This window comes from Lynx canadensis, chromosome B4 (genome assembly GCF_007474595.2).
Source record: "Lynx canadensis isolate LIC74 chromosome B4, mLynCan4.pri.v2, whole genome shotgun sequence".
NCBI classification, from domain to species: domain Eukaryota; kingdom Metazoa; phylum Chordata; class Mammalia; order Carnivora; family Felidae; genus Lynx; species Lynx canadensis.
Window position 1 is genome coordinate 5,395,716 of NC_044309.1, and position 14,165 is coordinate 5,409,880.

General features: G+C 47.9%; 1 long non-coding RNA gene across 1 annotated transcript; it reads right to left on the bottom strand.

Moving 5' to 3' along the window:
• Nucleotides 1-3,059: 3,059 nt before the first annotated feature.
• On the bottom strand, nt 3,060-9,140 carry LOC115519026. Its single transcript, XR_003970374.1, has 3 exons — nt 8,701-9,140; nt 8,219-8,339; nt 3,060-3,459 (listed from the first exon to the last, which is right to left on the bottom strand). It is a non-coding gene; the product is annotated as an uncharacterized LOC115519026 (long non-coding RNA).
• Between the last annotated feature and the right edge of the window lie 5,025 nt (nt 9,141-14,165).

The following is a 14,165-nucleotide window of genomic DNA, read 5'->3' on the forward strand; positions in this document are numbered from 1 at the left end:
ATGTCAATATGAACTTACAGATATTTATTTTGTACTTGGGGTTTTAAGCCAGTATTCATTTTTTGACTCAAATTCTTCCAGCTTTGGCTGTTGGAAGCTTTCTCAGTGGTCACCTGTATCCCTTTGGCCTTTGATATCCCCATCACTGCGGGGTGTTTTATTGTGTGTTTATAACACTTCCTTTACTTTCTGGGACGGCAAGGTGCCCCAGCTTCAGCTCGCCCATTTTCTGCCTGAGTCCTAGAACTGGCCCCTTCTCCAGGGAGCTCTGGTTCCTTTTACTGGAGGATGGTATTAGGAACCAAGATCTGGGCATAGGTGTGCTCATGGCTGTTGGGGTGTCATTGCTTCTAGGCCCCCTCAGCTAACAGAGCAAGGAAATATATGTTATGGAATTACCCGTGTACATGTAGCCATCTGTGTGTACATTAAGGTACACATGAATTTATACTGATGCCTCCCAACTCTGATCCCTTGCCCCATGGATCATTCTAGCCTCCTCCCCTTGCTTATGGGTAATCTCCTCCTCCCAACAGTGAGAAGCATGACTGCTGCCTTCTGCCATCCACTTAAACTTAATTGTTTCAATTCCAGTATACATTTATAGAACTTACAGAATTTTTAATGCAAAGCCTCGTTGGGAAACGACTTTTATCAACTAGAGTACCATGCTTATGTACAGTTTATCTCACTTTCAGTCTTAAAGACTTCACTCGTTTCCGGTTACTTGGGTCAACACTTTATCCCCCCACCCTAACCTTCAGTATGGTGGTTTTTAGGTTTGTAACATGTTTAGATTTATCTGTCACAATACGCATTTCGCCCTGGGATCTCCCAGTCTTCCAAGCGAGTTTTTAAAAATTTTATATACATTAAGATATACTTGGGCTCTAAAGTTTTAACAGGTTTTGACAACTGCTTTACAGTCTTAAGTTCACCATTACTGTGTCATACAAAATGATTTCATTGTCCTAAAAAACATCCCTGTGCTGCACCTATTTTTTTTTTTAATGCTTATTTATTTTGAAAGAGGGCACGAGTGGGGGGATGGGGGGACAGAGCAGCAGAGAGAGAATCCCAAGCACAGTGGGCACTGTCAGCACAGAGCCCGACTCAGGGCTTAAACTGACAAACTGAGATGATGACCTGAGCCGAAATCAAGAGTCTGAGCCACCCAGGCACCCCTGCACCTGCTCAAATCTCTCTCCTTTCCCATGCCTGGCAACTACAGTCTTTACTGTCTTTTATTGCCTTTCCAGAATGTCACAGAATTCGAGTCGTACAGTGTATATGTAGCCTTTTCGGACTGGCGTCCTTCCCTTCACGTTGTGCGTTTGAGATTCAAGCATTGATTCCTCTCTTTTTGTGGCTTAATAACTCGGTTTTCGTCGGTGACTTAAGGTCTGGATGTTTATCCATTCCCCTACTGCAGGACATCTTGGTCACTTCCAGGTTTTGGCATTTGTGAATCCGGTGCTGTAGACGTTTGTGTGCAGGTTCTTTGTGGACATAAGTGTGGATGTTAGTTGGGTAACTATCTAGGAGTGTGATTGCTGGATCGTGTGGTAAGACCGTATGCCTAAGACTCTTCCGTATTTTCAAACTCTCCCTGGACTGGCTACTCTTCTGATGCAGAGCAACATTCTCAAATTTCTCCCTTCTTTAGGGGAAAAGAGTTAAACCCTTGAATTTTAACGCACTCTCCTCCCCAGTGCCCTGCCTCTTTCACGTTCCGGCTTCCCAAAGAATCGCCAGCCCTCTGTGGCCACCTGCTGACTTCTGACACTTAAGGAGCAGGGATTGTAATGGACTACAGATCACACCTCTGCTGCCACCAGCCCTCCGTTAAAGATCCCTGTGAGCCGCCTCTAATGGGAGTCTATTCGGTTCTCTTTCTTGACCTTTTATGGCATTTGACACTGTTAACCACTCCCTTCTTGAGGGCTGTGACCGCTCTTCCTGTGGGTGTTTGCTTATCGCTCACCCTTCACCCCTGTCCCTGGGAGATTTTATCTGCTCTCCTGGCCTTTGGTTTCTGCTGTGACTAACACACGTCTTTATCTCAGCCAGTCATTACAAAACTTCAGACCTGCATCCAGCTGCCTATTAGACATCCCCCTCCCGCCTCAGACATGTTCGAGCGTCACTCACTTTCCCCCTTCCAAACCGCCTGCCGAGCTCTCTAATTTGGTGGGGGGAGAACATCACCTAAGTCAGAAACCTAGGAATCTTGATTGCTCCTTCTCCCTTAGAGCCCGAACCCGTCTGTAATTGAGACCTGGGGAGTCTGTTTCTTTTCCATCTTTCGTGTTAACCCGGGGGGAGGGCCTTGATTTCAGAGCCTCATATCTCTTGCCTGGAGTAGATGGTGGTCTCCTTGATCTGACCTTGACTCTTCTAATCTGCCAGAGTAATGCCTTTGCCGTTCAGGTTTACTTCCCGTATCCAAGAGTATTTTGGTCTAGCCAAGCTTCGGCTCTGTAAACTGGTAAACTGGGGAGTTCTCCCCAACCCTCGTGCTCGTTGTCACCCCAGCACACCTTCAGCGGGTAGTCCCGCAGGTAGAAAGGTTGGCAAGATTTTTTTGGCTCACGTTCTTGCCTGTGCCTGGAGAATTGACCCTTTGCCTGTATTCCTCCAACAATTAGCTGGCACCTAGGGAACTGCTGCTCACGCAGGGCTTACTGTCAGCACGAGCCTTACAGCAGAAAACAACAGCCTCTGCTCCACATCTCCCCTGCAGTAACTGCTTCTATCTGTTTTAGCTGGGTCGCTTCTGGTCTCTGCCTCCTTATTCCTAAATACGTCCTCGTGAGGCTACTTCCACCAGCCGCCCTCCGCTGCTGCCATTGTCGGCCTTTCTCGTCCTAAGCACGTGTCTAAGAATAGAACTCAGTCTCCACCTTCTTAATTTCACTTTTCCACCCACTGCACCTTAAGGAGTAAATCCAGAAAAAGATGACACTGACTCAGGGAAACAGGAGACATGGCACAGGAGAGAGGGAGTCTTGGTCCAGGAGGCGCGCAGAAGGCCCGGAGACTCCGGGATGTGGGAGGTGGGAAGATGAGGGCGCTCAGAAGGACGTCTCCAGGGGGAAGTGGACTGTGTTGACTCAGTTCCAGGGGAAACTGGGCTCCACCAATTCCAGGAAAAGTTGTATAATAACGCTAATCATGGTGTACCGCTGGCTCAGCCGAGAGCGATGTACAAGATATTGTAACAACACAAATACTCGTTTCTGATTAGTTTATTAATGTTGCTTTCTGACTCACTTGAAAGGACAAATGGGGAACGGGTGGGAAGGGGTGTTCAAAAGCTAACTCTTCTGTTTTCTAGGAAGTCAAAGGGCTTGTTAAAATCTCTTGTCTCTCCTATGTTGGATTCTTTGTCTTCGTTTTCTGGATTTTCTCTCTTTCTCTGGTAGAGCTTATCCTCTGTGGTTCCCTGAGAAGACAGACCTAGGAGATAACGTTTTTTTGAGGCCTTGAATCTGAAAATATCTTTTTTATTTTTTATTTTTTTTTTTTTTAACGTTTATTTATTTTTGAGACAGAGAGAGACAGAGCATGAACAGGGGAGGGTCAGAGAGAGGGAGACACAGAATCTGAAACAGGCTCCAGGCTCTGAGCTGTCAGCACAGAGCCCGACGCGGGGCTCGAACTCACGGACCATGAGATCATGACCTGAGCCGAAGTCGGCCGCCCAATCGACTGAGCCACCCAGGCGCCCCAGAATCTGAAAATATCTTGATTCTGTCATTGTACTTGATAATTTGACTAAATACAGAATTCCTGCATAAAACCCATTTTCCCTCAAAAATGTGCAGGTATCACTCACTACATTGTCCTCTTTCTTCAGTGCAATTGAGAAAATGAATGTCATCCTTTATGAGCTGGGTCTCTTCTCTCTGGAGGGTTTTGTGAATGTGTCTTCATTCATTACGCTGGGCGTTTGGGATGGACTTGTTCAATCTGGAAATTCATGTCCTTTGAATTCCTATTCTGGAAATTTTTCACCTAATATTTGATAACTTCCTCCCCTTCCATCATGACATCTTCCTTCATTGTATCTCTTCTGCAGCTTTTATTAGTCAGCTTGTTCCACAATTTGTCTTTCTGTCTTTTCTCACTTATTTGCTGACCTCTCCTCTAAGGCAGTAAGATACAGAAGTGGTTGAGGCCTGGGCCAGAACCTTAAGAGTTTGGGTGTATCTGAATTATGGAGCTGCATGTGTTGTTTATTTTTTAAAGCCGTACATCACAAAGCTATTTACAACTTTTGAAGAGGAATGAATTTAATAATGGCATTTTATATAAGTGCACATATACCGACAATGTGGGACAGTTAGCAGTTTTCTTCTAGAAGTATATTCCTCTTAGTACTCGGTTGTTACGATACAGATTTTATTTGGGGCGCCTGGGTGGCTCAGTCAGTGAAGCGTCCGACTTCAGCTCAGGTCATGATCTCACACTGTGTGAGTTCCAGCCCCGCATTGGGCTCTGTGCTGACAGCTTAGAGCCTGGAGCCTGCTTTGGATTCTGTGTCTCCCTCTCTCCCTCTGCCCCTCCCTGCTCATGCTCTGTCTCTGTCTCAAAAATAAATAAAAACATTAAAAAAAATTTTTAAATAGAGATTTTATTTGCTAAATCAAGAGAAACACATAGACCTTATTCTGCGAAATGTGATTTAGTAAGTTTCCTTTTTCACTTACCTGCTAGACATTCACAAAATAGATTTCAGTTTTTAAAGATAACCTAAAACTGTTTTTTAAAAAGTGTGAGAAAGGGAAAGATTAGGGAAATATTTTGCATGTAAAATGTCATGGGTTCATACAACTGTGATAACAGAGAAAGTGTCATTACATGATTGTCCCTTTAAAAGTTCTATGGTTTGCAGATTATTTTTAAATGTACCAGTGGCTTTTAAATTTGGAAACAGCTGGGTCTTTTTCTTTAGCAACCACCCTTTTTCCCTCCTCTGCACTATCAGGCGATATTAAAAATACCTCTTATTAAAGCCCTTGTATTATCTTCCTCCTGTGGTGCTTTTCTCCCATTGCTCAAGTGTCCCATCTACGCAGTGAACATACGAGGTTTTCAAGTTTCTGGTAAGTGAAGCCACTGTCCCCGTGGATGGGTTTATGACAGAGCCTGTGGGCGGATCTGTGGCTTGCTGAAGCCAGAGCCTACGTGAGGGAAGGAAATAGGTCAACGGGAATGGGGTTGCTAAGAGAATTTTATTACGGATTTGTCTTCGAAGAACAGAAGGAACAAACAGAACCAAAGTCTGATAATTTGGCAAACAGTCTTCGACTAGCAAAGACACTTTGCAGTTACTTGGAACACTGTTCTTAGGGCTGAGGTCGAGAACTAAGAAAATCACGTGGACACTATCATTTGGAAGCAAACAGGCGAGTATGGATATGGGCACTTCGTGAGGGGCCAGCTGTACTGAGTCATTCTGACCTGAATTTTGCATAATTCTTCCCAAAATTTGGGTTGAGAAGCAAGTTCCTAGTCTCAGTTTTTATTTTAATTTTTCAAAATAATGTATACACGTAATTATAAAATGCACTAAGTGCTCAGAGGCTCAACCAATTAGAACAGCCCTATGCCACATCAGTCTTGTTACCCAAAGGAAAATGCATTCAACTCTTATAACTGACATTTTATGGCATTTATCTATCTCAAACTCATTTGCTCATAAGCTATTTCTTGATTTATCATTTGTAGACATTTTTCTAGTGATTTCCTATTATGAGAGAGGAGGATTTAGCTTTTTTAACCCAACTCATTGGCTTTAAGAGCTGTCTTAAAGCTCATTTCTCCCTCCAGCTCTTGTTAAATACTTACGTTAAAATTCTGTGTTAAAGCAACAGTCACTGCAAACTAATTAGTGCATAAATATGATTCAAGCACTATCCAGGTGGTATATTATGGTTATTTTTTAATATGACCTTTGTGTTTTCTGGAGTTAATAATAACTGCCTAGTTTTAAAAAATTGTTTAGTGGATGTACCTATTTTAAGATTTTTCTCATTTCTCCATTGGTGTTTATCTGCCATTTAATACTTTTCCCCCCGGGTCAGGCGTATCAGTCTGTCAGATTCGTATTTTTCCTGGAGGCTTCTCCCCCAGAGTTCTCTGGCCTTTGCCCCAATTTGGACTGGTCCCTTCCTAGGCCTGCTGGACATTGCCATCTCGAGACTTCCCTTGGCTGTGTCTCATGTCGGGCCCTAATTTTTAGAGTCTTCTATCTTCTACATTCTTGCTTTAACAGAATACATCCCTGCCAGGCATTAATGTAATTGAAAATTGAGAGATGAGTGGAGCCACAGACAGTATCGGAAAGGGAGAAAGTTGACCCGTACGTTCTCATCAGCTCATTGTTGCTGCGACAGGGAGGCAGTGATAGATCAGGCTGTCAGCAGAGGCTGCGTGTACCCTTGAGGTTGGCACCGGCCTTTACATCACGAGGAGAAGCAGAGGGCAAGGATCCTGCCTAGTTAGCTTGACACGGCAATTATCCGACTACAACTCTGGCTATTGTCTTCTTTTCCGAGTTAATGCGGTTACAGAGCTGAAATCTGGGAGTAGATGTTCTCCTTCCCGTAGCTATTTAGGCACGTTGAAAATACACCCCCAACCTCCCTCCCACCCCCGGGAGCATTCTGAGACTGTTTCTGGGATGGCCCAAAGGTTCCTTGCACAGAACGGTTGGGTCAGGGGGTGGACAGACAGGGGAGAAGGGTGCAGGGGGAATATAGAAAAAGGCGGAAGGAGAACTTCTGTATTAGAAAGTAAGCTCAGAGCAACCTGGTTGACCAGTCAGCTTTCCTACTCTGCCTCATCTGGCATTTTTGTATCAAGTTGTGGGGAAAAGCGGTCACAGAGAGCACTGCTGAGGCTCAGTGGGAGGTGTGGAAAGGAAGGTTCTGGACAGAGAGTGGAGCTGGTCATAAAACTGCCTTCATTTCCTATAAATCAGTGGGAATCCTCAACCATTTGCCAGCAAAATTCGCAGTTCCTCAGTGGCCAGTGACATTAGAGCCAAATGGAAAAGCAGTGTGTTCTGCATGGTTAGGCCTCGCTGGCAAAGACAACAAAATCGAACAGTAGCTGTGTCCGATTCCTGGGGCTGCCATAGCAAATACCGCAACCGGGTGGCTTCAAACAACTTCTTTCTTTCTCAGTCCTGGAAGCTACAATTCTGAAATCAAGGTGTCAGTAGGGTGGTGCTCTCTCCGGAGGCCCTAAGGGAGGATCCTTCCTTGCCTCTTCCGAGCTTCTGGTGGTTGCTGGCCACCCCTGGCATTTTCTGACTTAGAGACTTAATTCCAAATGTCATCACATAGCATGCCGTCTCCAGTCATATGGGACTTAAGACTCACCTTACTCTCGTATGACCTCATCTTGACTAATGGCATCTGCAAAGACACTTTCCAAATAGGGTCACGTTCTGAGGTGCCAGGACATAAATTTTGGGGGTGGGGGGGTGGGGTGGGCACTGTTCAACACGGTACAGTAGCTTAAATAACAGCATGCTTTGCATCCAGGGACCCCCGAGGCTGATGGCTCTGTCATCCTCAGCTTGTGCCCTCCTCTTCGTGGTCTGCGAAGGCCACTTAAGTTCCATCCATCGTGTCTGCCTTCCACCTGCGAGAAGGGGGTGGGGGACAAGAGGGGTCCACGAGGCACGTGCCCGCGGCCCTGCACACCGCGGTGCAGTACTTTGACTTCCACGGCGGCGGACGGAACTCTGACAAAGGCCCAGCAGCTGCAGACGAGGCTGGGCCGTAGCCCTCTCTTCCGACTGCCCCGCGTCCCGCTGACACTGGCACGTTCTCTCTCCAAGGACAAGAGGGTGAATGGAGGGGAGGCGGGCAGCCAGGCCGGCTTGGCTTCCCCTCAACGTGTACAGGGAATGGCCTCTTAAAGGAATCTCCAGAAGTTACCGTGCTTGTTCAGTGGCTCTCACAATGTCTTGATAGTATGTTCCCTTAAAAAGTGACCTATGTATGTGGGACTCAGAGACGGGTGAAGAACTCCTTACCCGACTTTTTTTTTTTTTAATGGAATGCAGAGCTGCTGCATTACTTTAGAAGTTCAAGGGAAATTTTGATGCTTCGTGTCTACCCTTTTGCGAGGCGAAAACAGTCCCGGCCCCCCATATCCTGCCCAAGATCCCCCCCAGTCCGCAGCGGTCAGCCCCCCTTACCTTCCTGCACCCAGGCCACAGAGTCTTCTTGTGTCTTCCAAGCGTGTCATCCAAATGCAGTCCCTTTCCTGCCCTTCCTGTGCAGGTTCGCGAAGCCTCCAAAGGTACGGAAGCAGGGTTTCTGCAACGACCCAAGTCTGGACGTTATCGGAGAAAACAAAAGGGGAGACCTTTTCTGGGGAAGACACGGCATTTGCTAACAATAAAACCTCTGGCCCCTAGGAGGTCTTCAAGAGGCCGGGAGGATTTTCTCACCTCCCACCCACCACGCATCCTCTTCCCTCGACTCCTGGTCTCCAAACCGCTTGGCATATTTGCCCGCTTGTTGGATGTGATCCGGCTGAGGTGAGCACCCCCCCCCCCCCGCCATCGACCGAGACCGCGTTCTTCTCCAGGTTCTCGCCATGCTCCCGTCTTCCCCTGGGCCTCAGTAGTGCGAGCAGTTGTCAGCGCCCCCCACCCCATTAAAGATTCATGCGCACCTTGTCAGGGGGACTTCCGGGAAGGAAGGGCAGGGTTTCTCAGCTCAAGTCCGGGACTTGGGGGCAGACAGGTGCCTGGAGACGCAGCAAGAGGGGAGTAGGGTGCCCGCCAGTGTCCCCTCCCTCTGCCCGAGCTTACTTGTGTTCATCTCTCTGTTTCATATATTCCTTGTCTTGGACCGAGCACATTCTGAATGGCAAGGCACGGGCTTTGCTTGAGAGCTTCAAACCAAAGCCACCCTTTTTCTTGAGGAAATGAAAGCGAATCATTTTCTCACATCCTCTGCAGACTTCATGATGGACAGTCGCTGACAAAACTCATCAGGCATCCGCCTCGGCAGTAAGGGCGGTGTATGATTTCCACACTTGGTGACGTCTCACCAACTGTTAGTATTTTTTTTTAGTGTTCACTTGTTTTGAGCGAGAGCAGGGGAGGGGCAGAGAGAGAGGGAGAGAGAATCCCAAGCAGGCTCCACGCTGTCAGGGCAGAGCCTGACGAGGGGCTTATCCGAAACCATGAGATCACAACCTGAGCCTAAATCAAGAGTCAGATGCTTAACTGACTGAACCACCCAGGCACCCCCCACCAACCGTAGTATTTTTGTAACAATAACCACACAGGAATAAAGGCCATGCTTTCCCTCCAAGCGATCAGATAGATGCATATTTTCTGACATAAATAAACTTTTCTCCTACATGTGCTCTTAGGTTTCCCAGCAGGTCACCCACACAAGCCCACATTCTGAATACCAAGTCCCCACCTACTTTGGGGCAAACCCAGAAGTTGTTTCCAAAGACTGAAGACATTGCCACCTGGGTGGTGCCATCAGACCCCCTGTGCTGTTTGATGGCCCTGAGTGAGCTTTCCTGGGTTGAAATATTTCCTCTTCCCGGGATGTAAAGGGGAAGAAGCAGCTGAAGTAAGACGTTGAACTTCTTTGTGAATAAGTCGTTTTGGAAATAGTAGGTGAGGAGGGAATGGGGTACAGCTTGCTTTTTTCGGTGTTAGAAAATGCCCTCTGTTTATCTGCACAGAATAACCGTTTAAGCCCAACTGTAATTTGCCTACTAGAGCAGGTTGGAAAAAATATTCAGGGAAATTATATATTTTTATACCAGTTACCTGTTGATGAGGTATTTATTAAATTAAAAGTACTTATTAAAATTGTGTTAGGTCATATGATTAATAGTGTACCAGATGCCTTAAAATCATGTTGAAAATACGGGTATAAATATGGTTCTAAGATATGTAAACAATAGTGCTAGCAAACAGATGAAGGTATAATTCGCCGGAAAAACACATTGTGAGCTTTAGAGGAAAGATTATTTCCCCCGTTTGCTGGCTTTTAGAGCCGTATTAAAACAAAAACTTCCAAAGCGTGAACCCCTTCCGGAAGCCACTGAGCACCCCCAACCACCCAAACCCTCAGACGTTCACCTGGCTCATGCAGTCTTCCTCGACTCCTCTTCTCGGCCAGGGGTGGGTGAGACCTGTGGTTCCAAGCCCCCATCAGTTTCCAGTTGTCAGTCCAGCCAGCCAGAGAGGGGCCCTAAGCACCCTCCGACAGATGACCGAGTTGAGACGCCTGACACCCCTACTAGACAGCATGTCGTGAATTTCGGATTAATCTTGGAAATCTGAAACCGTTCATTTTAGTAAAACGTTTTAAAAGTCCTTAGTCCAAGACTGGTGCTTGTCTAGAACATTTGCTGTCAGTTTTAAGGACTGGGGTGTAAACAGAGAGAACGCATCTCCCATGGAGAACCCGTCACCCAACCATCACTGGGTCATGCTGAGCAAGACCGAAAGGCCTTCATATCCCCCCCTGTCCACACAGGAGCTCCGTGGGAACCGGCACCCCCTACCCCTTCCTTTCGTACCCTTGCTGCTTCCCAGCACCCAAGTTCTAATTCTGCCTAATGAGATGGCCGCAGAAATATCTGGGTCTTTGAGGGCAAGCTTTTGCTTCACTGGTAAAAGGGAAGGATGTAATGGTGCTCCTTTCCCGCACCCCACCACACCGGTCAACCTTGAATCACGTGGTCCTGATGTCCAGAGACCCCCTGCCGCTTCTGGTAAACCCCCCTGAGCTCTGCCTTGGGGAAGCCCCGTGGCCTGAGCTGCTCCTGTGACCCTGATCCACTCGCTTCCCGAGTAACACTCCCTCCCTTGGGAGCCCTCGGTTCCAGCGGGGGTGGGGGAGGCGAGACGGGGTGGGGGGCCCCTGGCACCCCACCCCCATCACCGGAACCCCCGTGGTGGAGGCCATTCGGCCATGACGCGGCCAGATGACCAGTGGAAGGAAGAGATGAGAGCCAGGCGGGGTCCTGCGGCTCCCCCTCAGGAGGCCACCCGCCCCTAGGGCTTGGGGGTCCCGCCTTTCGTTCTGAGTGATGTCAGCACGCTTCCAGATGACACGCTTTGGCCTAAGCTCCATTGAGTGTGACGTCTGTGCTTTCGAACCAAGCGTTCTGGTGACCCCCACAGCTACTGGTGAAGCTCCCTCACTCCACGGGACTGTGCTTTCCACTCCTGCCTGCGACCGTCCATATGCTGTCCTCCTCTGTAGTCGCTAAGTGCCCTGGGCCTGAGGACGCTCTGCACCCCAGACCAGGACACCATTAGAAACTCATTCCCTAATTCTGGAAGCAGCAAAGGCCTTCTGAGAGCCGAAAAGCTCTTCTCAGGTCCCATCTAGAAACTCCCCAGCAGCAGATGTACAATTTAGCTTTCTTTTTAGTTGTAAACATGTTATTGCAAAAATAACCCACAGTTCAGAAGGTCTGGAAAATCTTTATTATGTTGGATATTTTTTGCTGTCCCAATCAGGGTCTTTCTGGTCGATAAGTAACCTTAGTGCCTTGGGACAGGAGCCCTGACTTGCTGATATGACATAACTGTTTCTTCAGGGTCCTTTTCTTTTAACTGGGGGAAAGTTTCTATTTAAGCAGAGGAATATGAAGCAAATTAAACCCAAACTTTTGATATTTTGGGGTTAAGTTTAGGTGACCAGTATCTCTTGGGCATCTTGAGAACTTGTAATTTTAAGAGGATGTGGCAAATTGGAGTATCCAATGGACAGGCCTTGTGATCCCAGTTTAAAAAAAGATTTTTTTTTTTTTTTTTGAGAGAGAGAGAGCACGAGCGAGCACACGTGTGAGCCAAGGAGGGACAGAGAGACAATCTTAAGCAGGTTCCACACTCAGCACAGAGCCCAACTCGGGGCTCAATCTCACGACTCTGAGGTTATGACCTGAGCTTTAAGCTAAAAGGTGCGATGCAATTTTATTAAGATTGTCAGCAGTATGGGAACATTTAATAAAAGAACTAAAGATTCACCATATTTAGTTGGTTATTTGGCAAGGCTTGTGAGCAAACCAAACTGTTCTGAAGTATAAAGTATTTCATAAATGCAGTTTTTAATTGATAAGGCAGTTTAAATAGCTGGGTTTCTACATGGGACCGGTCATCAAATTCCCCTGAACAATGACTGTTAAGTTGTACTATATTTTATATGATAAGGTTATAAGTAGAATAATGCAGCTTTGAGTTAAGTCTAAGAACTTAAGGAAAACCTAAAGTGCAGTAAAAATATATGTTCCTCCAACATTAGAAATTCTGCGTTTTCGGGGCGCCTGGATGGCTCAGTCAGTTAATCTTCTGACTTAGGCCCTGGTCACGATCTCGCAGTTTGTGGGTTCGAGCCCTGCACCCACTTCTTTGCTGTCAGCGTAGAGCCCACTTTGGATCCTCTGTCTCCCTCTGTCTCTGCCCCTCCCCTGCTTGCAGTGTCTCTCTCTCTCTCTCTGTCTCTCTCTCTGTCTCTCTCTCTCTCTCTCAAAAATAAACATTAAAAAAAAAAAAAAAGAAATCCTGCTTCTCTTTTAAGCAGTCATTCGGTCCTCACATCGGGCCAACAACTAACATTCTCTGCATTTTACAGATGGGGACACAGAGGCAGAGGAGGGAAGAAATGGCCCGGGGCGTGGAAGGGAGGGCCAGTTCTGGAGCTGGTCACACGTCTTCCACCACGTAGCCTCCACGATGCCGTCCAGTTTGCCTCCAAGTTGTTCTGATCACGGGTTAAGTGAGAGCCCACTTCGAAGACTTGCTTTTTCTCCGGAAGTGACAATGTGACTCATTTGAATCACAAAGACTCTTCATTTTCCTCTTCAGAAGGGCAGCGTCATCTTCTAGGACCATAATGGGAGTGGAAAGCCGCCGCTTGGCCAGAGCAGTCGTGCCTGACTTCTGGGAAAGAGGCAGTCTAGCTTCTCAGCCGTAAATAGGTTATTAAGACTAAAAACACTGAGGTCGGATGGGCCTGGGTTCCCAGCTCAGCCAAGCCCTCTGAGGACTGTGATGCCCCGCCCAGAGGACAACGACTGAGACTGAGACTGACCGGAGAGAACACAGCTCCCTGGAGAGAGGGTGTGGCACGGTGAGGACAGTGGCATCTGTCGAGAGGCCCAGCTGGAGGTCTCTGCTCCGTCTTTGTGGCCAGGCGCCCAGGGCAGGCCACTTCCCTTAGCCGCAGCTTTGTCAGTAGCGAGTGGGGGTGAATGCTCGCCCCTGCTTGAAGCAGGAGTTTGTCAGAGTGCTGAGAAAAAAGGACACGCTCGTTGCGACAACGACAAAAAGCCTGGTCATCTGCTGGCACAGGAGCGAGCTTCACAAGAGCAGCTTGGTGACATTCTGGAGTCCTTTAGGGCTCTGATGTTTCCAGTGATTCCATCCTCAATGCAAGCCCGGCCCTGGGCTCGGTGGGCTTCAAAGGCCCAACTTAAACCCCGTTCGCTGCAGCCACTCTTCCCTTGTGAGAAAGGGACAACTGTCCCCGACTGGCAGGGAACCGGGCAGCCCCAGGGCGTGCACTCCCAGCTGCTGGTGCCTCCGGAGCTGCTGCTGAGGACTAAACACAATGCTCCTCTCCTTCCATCCGGGACAGCGAGGATGTGGATAGCGTCTGTCCCCTAGAGACTGAGTCGTGATTTCTGAAACACAATGCTCCTCTCCTTCCATCCGGGACAGCGAGGATGTGGATAGCGTCTGTCCCCTAGAGACTGAGTCGTGATTTCTGAAACACAATGCTCCTCTCCTTCCATCCGGGACAGCGAGGATGTGGATAGCGTCTGTCCCCTAGAGACTGCATCCTGATTTCTGAAACACAATGCTCCTCTCCTTCCATCCGGGACAGGGAGGATGTGGATAGCGTCTGTCCCCTAGAGACTGCATCCTGATTTCTGAAACACAATGCTCCTCTCCTTCCATCCGGGACAGCGAGGATGTGGATAGCGTCTGTCCCCTAGAGACTGCATCCTGATTTCTGAAACACAATGCTCCTCTCCTTCCATCCGGGACAGCGAGGATGTGGATAGCGTCTGTCCCCTAGAGACTGCATCCTGATTTCTGAAACACAATGCTCCTCTCCTTCCATCCGGGACAGCGAGGATGTGGATAGCGT